The sequence below is a fragment of the Coregonus clupeaformis genome, unplaced genomic scaffold, assembly GCF_020615455.1.
Source record: "Coregonus clupeaformis isolate EN_2021a unplaced genomic scaffold, ASM2061545v1 scaf5590, whole genome shotgun sequence".
Taxonomy (NCBI): Eukaryota; Metazoa; Chordata; class Actinopteri; order Salmoniformes; family Salmonidae; genus Coregonus; species Coregonus clupeaformis.
The window spans coordinates 1-15,120 of NW_025539044.1; the positions used below are offsets into that span (position 1 = coordinate 1).

The following is a 15,120-nucleotide window of genomic DNA, read 5'->3' on the forward strand; positions in this document are numbered from 1 at the left end:
ACACATTTAATGCTTTGGTGCATTTTTATGGTGAAAATTATCTTCCCCAAACTTGAAACTCACGCGTCTCCTATGTATGCCAGTTAGGCTCTACACCGGTTGTAAAGCAGATTAATGTGCTTAATTTCAAGAAGTTATTTGGCCACTTTAGTTGTGATACAAACCTTATCAAAACATATAGGTCTATGGGCTAGGCTATATGCGGTGTGCAAATACGATTAGAAAAAGTTTGAAAAAAAGGCATGCGCTGTTTCTTGCCTTACTGCACACAAAGGTTATCATTCACAAGTGCTAATACATATTTCACAAGTTCTAGGCTAATATTGTTACCCATCAGACTATTCTTAATTGAATGTTGTCTATACTAAATAATATACAGTACCAGTCAAAAGTTTGGACACACCTACTCATTCAATGGTTTTTCTTTATTTTAAGAATAATAGTGAAGACATCAAAACTATGAAATAACATATATGGAATCATGTAGTAACCAAAAGAGTGTTAAACAAATCAAAAATATATTTTATATTTGAGATTCTTCAAAGTAACCACCCTTTGCCTTGATGACAGCTTTGCACACTCTTGGCATTCTCTCAACCAGCTTCATGAGGTAGTCACCTGGAATGCATTTCAATTAACAGATGTGCCTTGTTAAAAGTTAATTTGTGTAATTTCTTTCCTTCTTAATGTGTTTGAGCCAATCAGTTGTATTGTGATAAGGTAGGGTGGTATACAGAAAATAGCCCTATTTGATAAAAGACCAAGTCCATATCTTGGCAAGAACAGCTCAAATAATCAAAGAGAAACGACAATTCATCATTACTTTAAGACATGAAGGTCAGTCAATACGGCAAATTTCAAGAACTTTGAAAGTTTCGTTAATGAAGTCGCAAAAACCATCAAGCGCTTATGATGAAACTGGCTCTCATGAGGACCGCCACAGGAAAGGAAGACCCCAGAGTTACCTCTGCTGCAGAGGATAAGTTCATCAGAGTTAACTGCACCTCAGATTGCAGCCCAAATAAATGCTTCACAGAGTTCAAGTAACAGACACATCTCAACATCAACTGTTCAGAGGAGACTGCGTGAATCAAGCCTTCATGGTCGAATTGCTGCAAAGAAACCACTACTAAAGGACACCAATAATAAGAAGAGACTTGCTTGGATCAAGAAACACGAGCAAGTGGACATTAGACCGGTGGAAATCTGTCCTTTGGTCTGATGAGTTCAATTGTGAGATTTTTTGGTTCCAACTGTCGTGTCTTTGTGAGACGCAGAGTAGGTGAACGGATGATCTCCGCATGTGTGGTTCCCCCGTGAAGCATGGAGGAGGAGGTGTTGGTGTGGGTGTGCTTTGCTGGATGACACTGTCTGTGATTTATTTAGAATTCAAGGCACACTTAACCAGCATGGCTACCACAGCATTCTGCAGCGATACGACATCCCATCTGGTTTGCACTTAGTGGTACTATCATTTGTTTTTCAACAGGACAATGACCCAAAACAGACCTCCAGGCTGTGTAAGGGCTTTTTGACCAAGGATAGTGATGGAGTGCTGCATCAGATGACCTGGCCTCCACAATCACCCAAACTCAACCCAATTGAGATGTTGGACCGCAGAGTGAAGGAAAAGCAGCCAACAAGTGCTCAGCACATGTGGGAACTCCTTCAAAGCTGTTGGAAAAGCATTCCTCATGAATCTGGTTGAGAGAATGCCATGAGTGTGCAAAGCTGTCATCAAGGAAAAGGGTGGCTACTTTGAAGAATCTAAAATCTAAAAAATATGTGTTATTTCATATTTTTGATGTCTTCACTATTATTATACAATGTAGAAAATAGTAAAAATAAAGAAAAACCATTGAATTAGTAGGTGTGTCCAAACTTTTGACTGCTACTGTATGTGTGAAATTAGTTTTGATTTAGAATGGACCATTATCATGCACCTGTCTCGGAACAGGGGCATTGGAAAAAAAATACATCTATGCACTTAAATAACGAAATGTAGGCGCTTTTCCCGTGGATCATTTTCATGCCATCCAGGTAGGCTATACCCCTGTTGTAAAGCGAAGCACTGTGCTTAATAATTGAGTTGATCAATAAATATAGTAGGCAAAGCCTATAGAAAGCTGATGGGATCCTCTTTTTAATAGAGGCCATCAAACCTCTGTTTTCTTATGCAATTGCATAGCCTATAGAAATGTTGCACAACATGAGCTCATTGGCTCTCATTAAGTGTTTGATTTGATTTTCGAAAACATTTGCATTGACGTCAGAGTGATTAGAGGAACAACAGAGTGCTGAGTACCAGGCAGTTATCAAGTTTGGTAGGCTACTAATGACCATCAGCAGCATCAGAGCTTGGAAAAGCCTAGTTATCGTGACTAAACGGTCACATGGAATTTGACTGCGGTCATGACTCGTGGCTGCCAGTGTGGCGGTTATACAGTCACCGTAACGGCCCTAGATACAAGTACTAGGTATAGGCTTTTACTAAGGCCCAGTTTTTCCAGGGTGGTGTTCAGTAGTCACGAAATGGGAGAAATCACTTTGAAATAGAGTGAAACTCCCACGAAGGCCACTGTGCCTGCCTGAAGAACCATTATGTTTTGCATACACAAAGCGTCAGCACATTTTAATTTGGTCCATTAAAAACAATTTCTTGACATGATTTATGTTCTTGAGTGTGAGTCAACTCTTTCTAGGATAAAGAATTCCATATTTTCCAACACAGAGGAATCATTAGAAGAACTGCAGAAAGTAAGTACTCATTTACAGTGCTGTAAAGTACATAGTGTGTGAGAGGGGTAGAGTATACAGTAGGCGAGGTCGATATCCACAGCTCATTTGGAGCAGAGAGATAGAATGGCAGGCAGTGTCCTGCCAATGTGTCTGTGTCATGTATGTTTCATTAGTCCTGGCACAAAGCCCTCTCTCTTCCTGTTTTCCTCCAGCTACCCAGGGAGAGGAGAACTGACAAGCTCAGCGCTACAGTAATTGGCTTCACTAAGATGACATCCCAGATATACATAGTTGGGGAAAGACATGAAAAGGTTCACTGTGTTAAGACTCTGTCCGCTGTCTCATCTTACGGTTGTCCACTGACATGGTGAGAGTTAACTGCCCACCTGCAGATTTTATCCCAGTCCAAAAAAGTATCGTTGAATAGTTGAAGTCTGAAAGTGAAATTGGTTCAAGTATGATTTGTCAGATGATTTAATATTACAGAAATAAAATATAATTTGGTGATAATTATGTTTCATTCATTTTGAGGATAACTACAGGATGGACTCAAGTACAGTCTTTACACTACAGTGTCATCCCAGGAGGTGGGTGGTGGACATCTGTTGTCTCTGAGGACCTGTCACATGTATTTATGTTCCTCCCTGCCTATGTTCGTTCTCCTCCATTCCTCCCTGACTCTGTCTCTCCTCCTCCTTTTCCCTGGTGAGCCACAACCGAGGTCACCAAGATGCCTTTGCCTCCTGTTCCTGCTTCTTACTTAAACTTGATTTACTTCACACTAGAGTAGTCTCAGCCTCCAGGGCTTGACTGACCTCTGAACCTTTCAGACTGGGAAAATAGGTTATAGGGCTAAGCCACATACTCAGAGATCTCCTTGTGATACTGTGGCTTAGAATGGTTTGAGTAGAAATTAGAGGACAACTCTGCCGGGAAACGTTTATATCCTCCACCGACAATCGGACAATTATGGTGGTGATGTTTGTAGATGTAACAGATTGGAACTGTTGAAATGTGTTGTTCTTGAACGTATTTTCCTCTCTGCAAGTCCCAGGTTTGCCTCATTGTAATTAAGGGCCTAGCCCAATGTATAAATGCTTGTCTGTTTCATTCAGGGGATCCCCCTACTATGTGTTGGCTGGCATGCCTTGGGGAGGACGGGTGTGGCGACGTGGCCTAGACCAAAGTGATGACAATGGATTGTGGGTATGTTTATGGCAAGGTTGCCCATAACCACTGATACCGTTTCCCTTCTCCCATGGCATGCTTCCCTAGGTATGTATTTTGTGTGTTGGCCAGAAATAATAAGAATTGATTAAAACGTAATACATTGATTGACAATTGAATGCCTAGGTACTGATGAAACTCTGAGGATGATAGCAGTGATTGTACGGAGTGCTAGGTGCTGAAGATGGTGTCCATGAGAAGCTTTCTGATTGTTTGGGAAATATCAAGCATTGTTGTACTGTCCTGAAGGACGTGCTGTAAGACATACACATATGCAGGCACACACACACTTGCACATTTCCAACACACTGCCACAACAAACCGAAAACAATCAGCGTAGGGACGGGGCGCCCCTCTTTGAGGAAGCCCACAGCAGCCAATTACCCTAATCCCCTCCCCAATTGGCAACATGGCCGCGCTGATAAGGCTAAGCAGCTCCACACTCACCCATGGAGAAGAATGGGATCCCCAGCAGCGTGGAGTTAAACTTCCCGTCGGAGATGAAGAAGATGCCAGCGGAGGTCACGTTGGCGATGGCTATGGTGAGCACGCCCAGCAGACCCAGGAAGGGCTTTCCCCTCAGGCAGTCCCTCATGGAGCTGGAGATGGTGGCCGCCAGCAGAAGGAGCACTAGGCTGACCAGCACCTCCCCTTTAGCCAGCACTCCCGTCTGGTGGAAGTCCCTCCACAGGCTGAAGGAGGTGAGAGACTGGATGTGCAGGTCCTCGCTGAGCGTGGACAGGTGTGTGATGAGGGTGCAGAAGGCATTCTCCCACTTCTCTGCGATGACGTCCTGCACCACGGGGCCATGGTTGCGGAGGTAGTAGGTGATCTGGACGGCCCGAGCAAACTTCACCTGCTGATCTCGGCTGTTGGGCGAGAAGGCCACTCCACCCAGCTGGTGGCCGATGAAGGATACACGACCGTCCTGGGGGAGGGAGCACAGCAGACAGGTTACTATCAGACACATTGAGAGAGGGATCTCAAGTCCCTACAGAGCATAGCTGGAGATATGCTGATTGGTTACTGTTACCTGATATTAGCAACGGTTGTAATTTGTAGTTTATTGTGGATTATGGTTATATCTTGTAAATGATTTGAACACTGTGACCCGCCAATCAACCATTGCAATATGCATGAATTCCCATATTTGATACATTTTACGTTAAGATAAATGCTATATCATATTTGCCAAGCAATAGTAAATGTGTGCTATGGCAAGCTATTCCCATTATTTCTACTATAGTAAATTGAACTGTGTATCTTGGATTCATGCTTGAGAATATCCCATTACTACGGCTACTAAAGAATCAGACCACATGCACTGTAGTGTATGATCACTAAAACACTGTTGAATAAAAATGCATTAAACCAATCACTGTCTGCCTAGTTGTTTTCAGACAGGTATATTGTAGGTATCCTATCAGATCGGAGCTCCACTAGTATAGGGATGCAGTGACATTAATTCCCCCAGAAGGTGACTGATATGTGGAGATGAGATATATGACAACACTTGACTGCCCTCCAGAGAAGATGGATCTCCTAGACAAGTGGATGAACAGTTAACTTGTCAGCCAATAGTGAAATTATGCAAATTTAATGAAGCCTTGTTTGTTCATTTCAGACAAGGGCCCTAGCTGGTCTGATTTGATCAATGTTTGTAGCTACTGCACTGTACTGTAGCCTGCTGTACTGTACAGCCAATCCTGGATCTCTTCAATGCAATGTTTTATGTTGATTGTACAACTGTAATGTCAGCAAATGAAGGATTCCATGGGATAATGTAATTACATATCACTTGCACTGTTAGCAGAATATGGAATTGCATAATATTATTACCATTCCTTCCCTATTATCATGTAAATTGATATATTCAGTAACAATGGGCTTGAACATTCATAGTAGAACATTCACCACAAGGACTCCTCATTTAAGCAGAAGCCATGAAATTCTGACATACCATCCAGGGATGTAACATTAGTAGTACAGTGCTGTAAACACATGAAGAAAGCTGCCAGCTGACATCAAAGCACTGAATGAAAAGCAAAAAATGTGTCAAGACAATCTGCACAAACAGACAGAGAATATCAATGATGCAGGCGACACAACACGACGAACGGCGCTGTAGCAAGTATCTGCCAAGAGGGGTGTAAAAGAAGGTCCGTTTATTCTAACCTTAAAGCGGGAACTTCTTTTCCCGCATGAGGCGGGAGGGCTTGGCGTCAAGGGGCGCAAGGGCCAGAGTCAAAGGGGGTATAAAGCAACTGCCTGCAATCGGAGTGAGTGAACACAGTGGCCTTGGATGTAGAGTAATGAACAGTGGTAGGATGTGCTATCTAGAAGTGATTTAGGGACAGCCCAGGATGAATGAACAGAGCAGGCCCCCAGTGCATTACTCACAGCTAGGCCTGGTGCGGGAGGATTAGCTATCTGACACAAGATATGTTCTTATTGGAGGATATACAACACTAGCTAGATATATGCCTTGCAATTTAAGATGCTCTGTGAAGCATAGGCCTAACTTAGTACAGAACCGTTTTCAACTCAGTCGACCCACTATAGTGAGTCTTCCTCAAGGCAGATCATACAGAATATTCTACTTTCTACACTCATTCATCACATGTGCTCAATGTGTCATGGTAATATCAACAGATCTGGTCACCTGTTGTAAAATTAGGCTACCTGTTGTAATTGTGTAACATCTGATTAAAACATGAACCTAATTTATAGCCTACTGTCTAAAATGACATGAGCAGAGGTAGCCTAGCAGCCTAGCTATACATCTGCAGAGGGCTGCAACCACAGCACACACTTAGGAGGCATAGCAACATCTTACAGGTGATGAGAGGATGCAGGATCCATACTAGTCTATCAGCTATGTTATTCTATATGTGCAGGAGAGGGAGAACTACACTGCATCAGAATAGGAAGGGGAACATTCCCTCTATATTGGAGCAGTGCAAGGCTATGCAGCCAATTCACAACCTGCAGCTAATAACTAGCCTACACCGGCTGTTCAAACCATTCTGAGTATTTCCTTGCGTTGCCTGCATGATATATGAAGAAATATGCAGCCTACATAATAGGCTGAGCGAATACAACCACTGCTCATTGAGAAATGAATGCAGTCTTCAGACAGTGGGTTATGGTCTCATTGCAGATACATTGTCCCACTGCTAATCCAGGTCATTCGGTGTTTGGGGTAGCAGTACGTCGGTCATGTTCTCTTTAAGGGTAACTGCCACCACATACGATACTCAAATCGGCAATTGATGCCCGCGGCCGGCAGAAACGTTGTAGACTATCGTGTTATAAAACAAAATCCTCGCCGTCTTACCTTTAATGTTGTATTTGGATAGGTCACGGGCACCTTTGAAAAAGTGTGATTCGATAGAATGGCCCTAAGCGGATATCTTCGAATATCGTAATTATATCATCCAAGAGGCATCGCTTATCCCGATGGCTCAGGACACAGAGATGAGCGAAAGTGTAATTGAATCCCTTGTAATTAACCCGCAAATCCAGCACCTGCTTGTGAACCTGCAGGACCTGGTCGGCTAGCTCCAGTATATTTCCCCCAGATTTGGCCAGCAGAATCAGTCTGCCATATCTGCCGGGAGTGTGCAGGTCGGAATACAGCTTGTTTTTGACTGGTCGATGGGGAAAAGGCTGTTCGCAAGACTCCGCTCTACTTTAGCAAAGCTGTGGGTCGGGGCAACGTATCTCGATGTCCGTTTCGGGCTTGAATCTGCTCAGCACGGTAGATCCAAAAATGATGGTTAAGACTGCAGGAACGGTGAGGAAAAAAAACCGGATGCCTACTAACAAATAAGCCCAGCCAGTAGAAAGAAGCTTTGAGCCCTCTGTGTATCATTTGCCGCAGCATCCTCCTCCAGATCCAGCTTGCAGATGCCCAGTTTCTTCCTATGAAGCACATGTGACATGAGGCTCCGTTGCCCAGTTTAGTCAATCCGTATGAGAATACACTACACCTATAAAAAGAGCACTGCAGCAATTTGCAACAAGAACTGTCAGATACTTATCATGTCGTTGCTTTTTTTGTTTCATTTCAAGCCATTCCTCCCCTTTACTAACAGCGGACCCGTGACTATTCCTATTGCTCCTGCTGTAGCAGCAAACCTTGGCCGTCTGATGTGCATGTGTGCCTAGTTCTAACTACACTATCGGTGGCGCCTGACTTATATAGCCTACTTGACTGTAACCATGTGCTGGGATGAAGGGGGAAGACGGGGTAATGCTGATGATGGGTTATTTTAGAAACACGCGCAATAGCCATATGAGAGTCGTGAAATATTCATTGGTGGCACAATGGCCAAATGCACTTCTTGAAATCACTCCCACCTCATGAATGGGGAAACCATACAGTTGCGCGTAAAGCTAATAGCCAGTAACCTAGGTTAGCCTCTTGAGAGAGGGAGACAGCGGGTCCTACGAAGCCTTTCAAAGTCATGGGGAGTTTACTGATATACTTTTTGCACCTCAGGAGGTTTATGCTTCAAAGTCAAGTAAAGACACACTAGATTGCCTCTCAATGTGACACTTGTTTACACCTGCACCCAACCTGGGACAATACTGTCAATGACATCATAGGGTTACAGTAGGCTAGCTCACTTTTATCTTTTGGGATTCAATAACAGAGAGGTCCTCAAGTCATCGTCTGGGGTCACATTTCTACAGTAGCCTAGGTCCTACACCAATGCAGCATTTATCTATTGTAAGTATTTGCGTTGTTGGGAATTTTTGATGCCTCACAACAAGTATTGTCAATCGCCGATGTTAAATAAAAAAAAAAAAACTAGCTAATAGATGTGATTCAGCACCACTGAAGTGGACAGCAACGCAATCGGAATTCGGAAGTTCAGCACCAGGACAGCAACAGTCACTTCGCTCGTGGGGCGTTTAAGCCACGAACAGAGCCTGACAGGCAGCTCTGTCTTCCAGGCTGCATGCCGCCCCCAAGACCAGAGTCAATCACATGCAAGGAACAACTAGCCATTAAAGCCCCACACAAACAGAGCCAGAAAGCTGAAGCCTAAAGGAAAAAAAGTTAATATAGCCAGCATCTTTCAAAATTAAAGCAACTTTATACTGATATATCACTGATATTAAATCAGATTGATTTGTTGTAGATAAGCAATATTTTTGTGTTTGTTAGCTAGCTTGCTAGAAGGGCTGCTTAGCATGCCAAGAGTGTGCAAAGCTGTCATCAAGGCAAAGGGTGGCTACTTTGAAGAATCTCAAATATAAAATATATTTTGATTTGTTTAACAATTTTTTGGTTACTACATGATTCCATATGTGTTATTTCATAGTATTGATGTCTTCACTATTATTCTACAATGTAGAAAATAGTAAAAATAAAGAAAAACCCTTGAATGAGTAGGTGTGTCCAAACTTTTGACTGGTACTGTAGTTAGCTATGTAGTCTTATTAGCTAGCTAGCAAGCTAGCTAGTTATCTATGCTGGTTGTTAGCTTGGATAACTGATATTGTATAATTATAAGGGACACTACATGTTTTATGGATAATATTTACATTTACAGGCTGATCAGATTAGCTTTCAGCCTCAGAGCTTGATCAGATTCAATAGCAGCCTTAGAGGCTGATAAGTCAGGATGCTGCCTTGTAGGCTATTTCATGAACAAAGCTCCTCACAGGCATATTAGCAGTCAAAGTGTCTTATAGGCTGATGCATATGATCCAGTGGGTGAGCTCTATTCCTGCCAGGCTGATCAGATTCAATAGCAGCCTCAGAAGCTCATAAGTCAGGATGCTGCCTTTGTGACGATCCCGGCTGTCTGAGTCGGGTCCTGTCGTATTCTCCAGTTTCCCGAGGGTTCGGGAACGCTCCGGGGAGCGCTCTGGTTTTCCGCACCTGCATCCCATCAGCAATCTGCACACCTGGTCCTGATCATCACCCTTCTTAGGCTCTGGGCCAACATCCAGTTCCTGCCGGATCGTTAGCCATGAACAGTATGTTTGTCAGCGTATCAGCCTTTGAGTTCTAGCGTTAGTTTTGTTGTTTTGCACCTTGTTGATTTGCTGTGTACTCACCTCCGTTTGTTCTGTCTGCAGTCTCTCACCCGGAACCTTCACCCAACCTCTGCCTGATGGTCGGCGGCTGCCGCAGCCAGTACCGGACCAACCACTGCACCCTCAACAACCCATCCACGCCACCGCTCTGTTCCCTGGATTATTCAGCTTCACTCGGACTCTATAAATAAACACTCACCTTTGTCTCACGTGCCGTGTCTGGTCTGCTTCTGGGTTCTGGCTTAGTTAACCGTGACAGAACGATCCGGCCAGTAATGAACCCAGCGGACCTGGACTCTGTTCGCCATGCTATTACCCAGCAGGAGAAGATGTTGGGCTATCATAGCACGGTACTACAGGGGAGATCGCGTTGTCAGTTGAACCTTTCTACCGGTCTGACGGAGGTCCAGAACCAACGCAAGTGTCGGTGGAGGATCCACTACCGGTTCACCCATCTCGCCCGGCGCTTCTGAAGCTGTGTCCATCCGTGAGCCCAAGGTTCCGACGCCGGATAAGTATGAGGAGAGCTGGGAAGATGCCGTTCCTTCCTTATGCAGTGTGGACTAGTGTTCGATCTACAGCCCTACTCTTATGCCTGACAACAAGCTAGGATAGCCTTTGTGATTGAGTTGCTGCGTGGTCGAGCGCTGGAGTGGGCTTCAGCCGTTTGGGAACGACAGGATCCCTGCATGGCTTCATACCAGGGGTTCACGGCCGAGATGAGGAAGCTCTTCGACCATTCCCGTCCGAGGGAGGGACGAGCAGGCCTGTTTTCGCTTCGCCAAGGAACTCGCAGCGTGGCCGACTTCGTGATCGAGTTCAAGACGTTGGCTGTGGAGAGTGGGTGGAACGAGGAGTCTCTGCAAGCGGCCTTTTACCAGGGTCTGTCGGAGCAGCTCAAGGATGAGTTGATCTCCTATCCGAACCTAGTGACCTGGACAGCTTGGTAGCTTTGTCTATTCGGGGTGGATAATCGAGTCCGAGAGCGAAGGGGGGAGAAGCAATGGGTTCCGTCCAACCGATCAGCTTCTCAGTTCCCAGTCGGGTCGGGTGGTGGACCAGAACACGTCGATCATTTTCCTCCACAATGGATTAGTGGAGAGGTCCTCTCTCGATTCTGAACCCATGCAAGTGGGGCGGCACGGGTTAACCAAGGAGGAGCGTCAACAGAGACGTCAGACCAACTGCTGCCTCTACTGTGGTAGCTCGGGACATTACATCTCCACCTGTTCCCGGCAGTCGTCAAACTGCCCGGCTCGCTAAAGTTGGGAGGACTTTTAGCGAGCCAGTTTCAACCTCTCAGTACCTCTGTCAGACCCCGTTTCCGGCTACCCTCGCGAACAGGAATCAGAGCTTAGCGCTTAACGCGTTTATCGATTCAGGTGCCGATGGAAGCTTTCTTGATGCGAGTTGGTGGAACAGCTGGGGCTTTCCAAGGAGCAATTGCGGAAGCCATTGAAGCGACCACTCTGAACGGCGTAGTCTGCACGTATCACGATGAGGACTGAACCGGTTAAGATGCGGTTGTCGGGGAATCATTCTGAGATGATTTCATTCTTCATTCTGCCCGTCTTCCCATGTTCCTCTGGTCCTTGGATACCCCTGGCTGAAGGAACACAATCCCACGTTCGATTGGGTGACGGGCAAGGTAACGAGTTGGAGCCTTGATTGTCATGCTAACTGTCTCAAGACTGCCTGCCCCCATTCGGTTCCCAGTCAGGTGATTGAGGCTAAACCCCCAGATTTGTCCCTGGTTCCCGAGACATATCACGATTTGGGGGAAGTCTTCAGTGCAGAAGGCTCTGTCACTCCCTCCCCACCCGACCCTATGATTGTGCCATCAACCTGGTCCCTGGAGCTGTCTACCCCAAGGGGAAGGTTATACAGTATCTCCCGACCTGAACGTGAGGGCGTTGGAGACCTACATCAAGGAGTCCCTAGCTGCTGGTCTCGTTCGCCCCTCGTCAACTCACCCCCTGGGGGCAGGATTCTTCTTTGTGGGTAAGAAGGATGGCTCTCTTCGACCGTGTATTGATTATCGGGGGTTGATGACATCACGATCAAGAACAAGTATCCCCCTGCCCTTGATGAGTTCTGCCTTCGACTCCTTACAGGGTGCTACGGTGTTCACCAAGCTAGACCTACGCAATGCGTATCACCTGGTCCGGATCAGAGAGGGGACCAGTGGTTGACGGGTTTCAATACACCCGATGGGTCGCCGGTATCAGGTGATGCCGTTTGGACTGACCAATGCTCCGGTATTCCAGAGTATGGTGAACGACGTCCTGAGAGATATGATCGGTCTCTTTGTGTTTGTTTACCTGGATGACATTCTGATCTTCTCGAAGGAACCTTCCGACCCACGTCCAGCATGTCCGGCAGGTGCTGCAGCGATTGTTGGAGAATCGCCTGTTCGTGAAGGCCGAGAAGTGCGAGTTTCACGCCCACACGACATCCTTTCTCGGGTACATCATCTCCAGGGGAGAGATTAGGATGGACCAGGAGAAGGTTAGAGCGGTTCTGGAATGGGCCCAGCCCGGTACGAGATTGCAGCTCCAGAGATTTTTGGGGTTTGCGAATTTCTACCGCAGATTCATCCGGGATTACAGCCGTGTGGCCGCTCGTTAACTGCCTTGACTTCCAGCATCAGGACCTTCAAGTGGAATCCGGAGGCGGATCGAGCGTATTCTGGATTTGAAGAGGCGATTCACCAACGCACCGATTCTCTCTCAACCGGACACGGCCCGTCAGTTAAGTCGTTGAAGTGGAGCGTCTGATGTGGGAGTTGGCGCCATCCTGTCGCAGCGATGCTCCACGGACAGTAAACTCCATCCCTGCGCCTACTACTGTCGCCTTTCGCCTGCGGAGAGGAATTACGTGTGGGTAACCGGGAGCTTCTCGCGGTGAAACTTGCCTTGGAGGAGTGGCGCCACTGGTTGGGGGGCGGAGCAACCGTTTATTATCTGGACGGACCACAAGAATCTTGCTTACGTGAATCGGCTAAACGTCTCAACTCCCGTCAGGCCAGGTGGGCGTTGTTTTTCGGGACGATTCAAGTTTGCCCTGGCGTTCCGACCTGGATCTAAGAACGGCAAGGCGGACGCCTTGTCCCGGATGTTCTCAAGACGGAGGAGAGTGGGTCCAAGACCGAGACAATCCTTCCCCGGAACTGCGTCGTGGGAGCAGTTTGTGGAAGATTGAGGAGGAGGTGCTGGCGGCCCCTTCGGACTCAGCCCGGGCCCGGTAACGGTCCACCCGGTCGGTTGTTTGTGCCTGAGTCGGTTCGTCCTGCTGTCCTCAAATGGTCCCACGCAAGCAAGATGGCTTGTCACCCTGGCGTGGCTCGGACTATGGCGTTTCTTCGCAGACGTTTTTGGTGGCCTGCCATGGCCGAGGATACTCGGGGTTTTGTTGCTGCCTGTCCAGTGTGTGCGCAGAATAAGAGTACCAATCGGCCCAGCTCTGGACTACTTCACCCCCCTTCCTATTCCCCTTCGCGACCATGGTCGCATCTGGCCCTGGACTTCGTCACGGGGTTGCCCGCCTCTGAGGGGAACACGGTCGTTCTGACTATCGTGGACAGATTCAGCAAGTTCGCCCCACTTTGTGCCAATTGCCAAGCTTCCCTCTGCCTCGGAGGCGTCCGAGATCCTGGTTAGGGAGGTTTTCAGGGTCCACGGTTTGCCCAGTGATATCGTTTTCCGACCGTGGCCCTCAGTTTACCTCTGCTGTCTGGAAGTCCTTCTGTTTGGCCATTGGAGCTACGGTCAGTCTCACATCTGGTTTTCACCCCCAATCCAATGGTCAGGCGGAGAGAGCCAACCAGAAGATGGAATCAACGCTACGCTGTCTGGTCTCTTCCAACCCCACCTCCTGGGTTTCTCAGTTGCCTTGGGTTGAGTATGCCCACAATACTCTTCCTACATCTGCCACTGGGATGTCTCCCTTCCAGTGCCTGTATGGCTACCAACCTCCCCTGTTTCCTTCTCAGGAGAAGGAGCTCTCAGTGCCTTCTGTTCAGGCCCATATTCGGCGTTGCCACCGGACCTGGCATCGGGCCAGAAAGGCACTCCTTAGGGGAGTTTCGGACCGGTATCAGCTCCAGGCGATCGTCGCGGATTCCCGCTCCCACCTATACCATCGGAGATAGGGTTTGGTTGGCCACACGGGATCTTCCGTTACGGACTGAGTCTAGGAAGTTGTTACCGAAGTTCTTGGTCCGTTTGTGGTGGAGAAGGTGATCAATCCAGTGGCAGTTCGACTCAAACTACCGAGGACGCTCAGAGTCCATCCCACCTTTCATGTCTCCTGCCTCAAGCCTGTCTTCCTCAGTCCTCTGTTGCCTCCTCCGCCTCCTCCTCTCCTCCTCGGATGATCGGAGGTGGTCCTGCCTACACGGTGCGTCGCATCATGGATTCCAGACGGGGCCGGGGTTTCCAGTATCTCGTGGACTGGGGGGGTATGGCCCTGAGGAGAGGAGTTGGATTCCCGGCGACAGGTCTAGACGCAGACCTCATCAGTGACTTCTACCGCCTCCATCCTGGCGCTCCGGGAAGTCCGCTCGGTGGCGTTTCGTCGAGGGGTCTGTGACGATCCCGGCTGTCTGAGTCGGGTCCTGTCGTATTCTCCAGTTTCCCGAGGGTTCGGGAACGCTCCGGGGAGCGCTCTGGTTTTCCGCACCTGCATCCCATCAGCAATCTGCACACCTGGTCCTGATCATCACCCTTCTTAGGCTCTGGGCCAACATCCAGTTCCTGCCGGATCGTTAGCCATGAACAGTATGTTTGTCAGCGTATCAGCCTTTGAGTTCTAGCGTTAGTTTTGTTGTTTTGCACCTTGTTGATTTGCTGTGTACTCACCTCCGTTTTGTTCTGTCTGCAGTCTCTCACCCGGAACCTTCACCCAACCTCTGCCTGATGGTCGGCGGCTGCCGAGCCAGTACGGACCAACCACTGCACCCTCAACAACCCATCCACGCCACCCGCTCTGTTCCCTGGATTATTCAGCTTCACTCGGACTCTATAAATAAACACTCACCTTTGTCTCACGTACGTGTCCTGGTCTGCTTCTGGGTTCTGGCTTAGTTAACCGTGACAGCCT

General features: G+C 47.4%; 1 pseudogene; it reads right to left on the bottom strand.

The window, feature by feature from the left end:
• Positions 1-4,413: 4,413 nt before the first annotated feature.
• Positions 4,414-8,068, bottom strand: LOC123490924 (annotated as a pseudogene).
• Between the last annotated feature and the right edge of the window lie 7,052 nt (positions 8,069-15,120).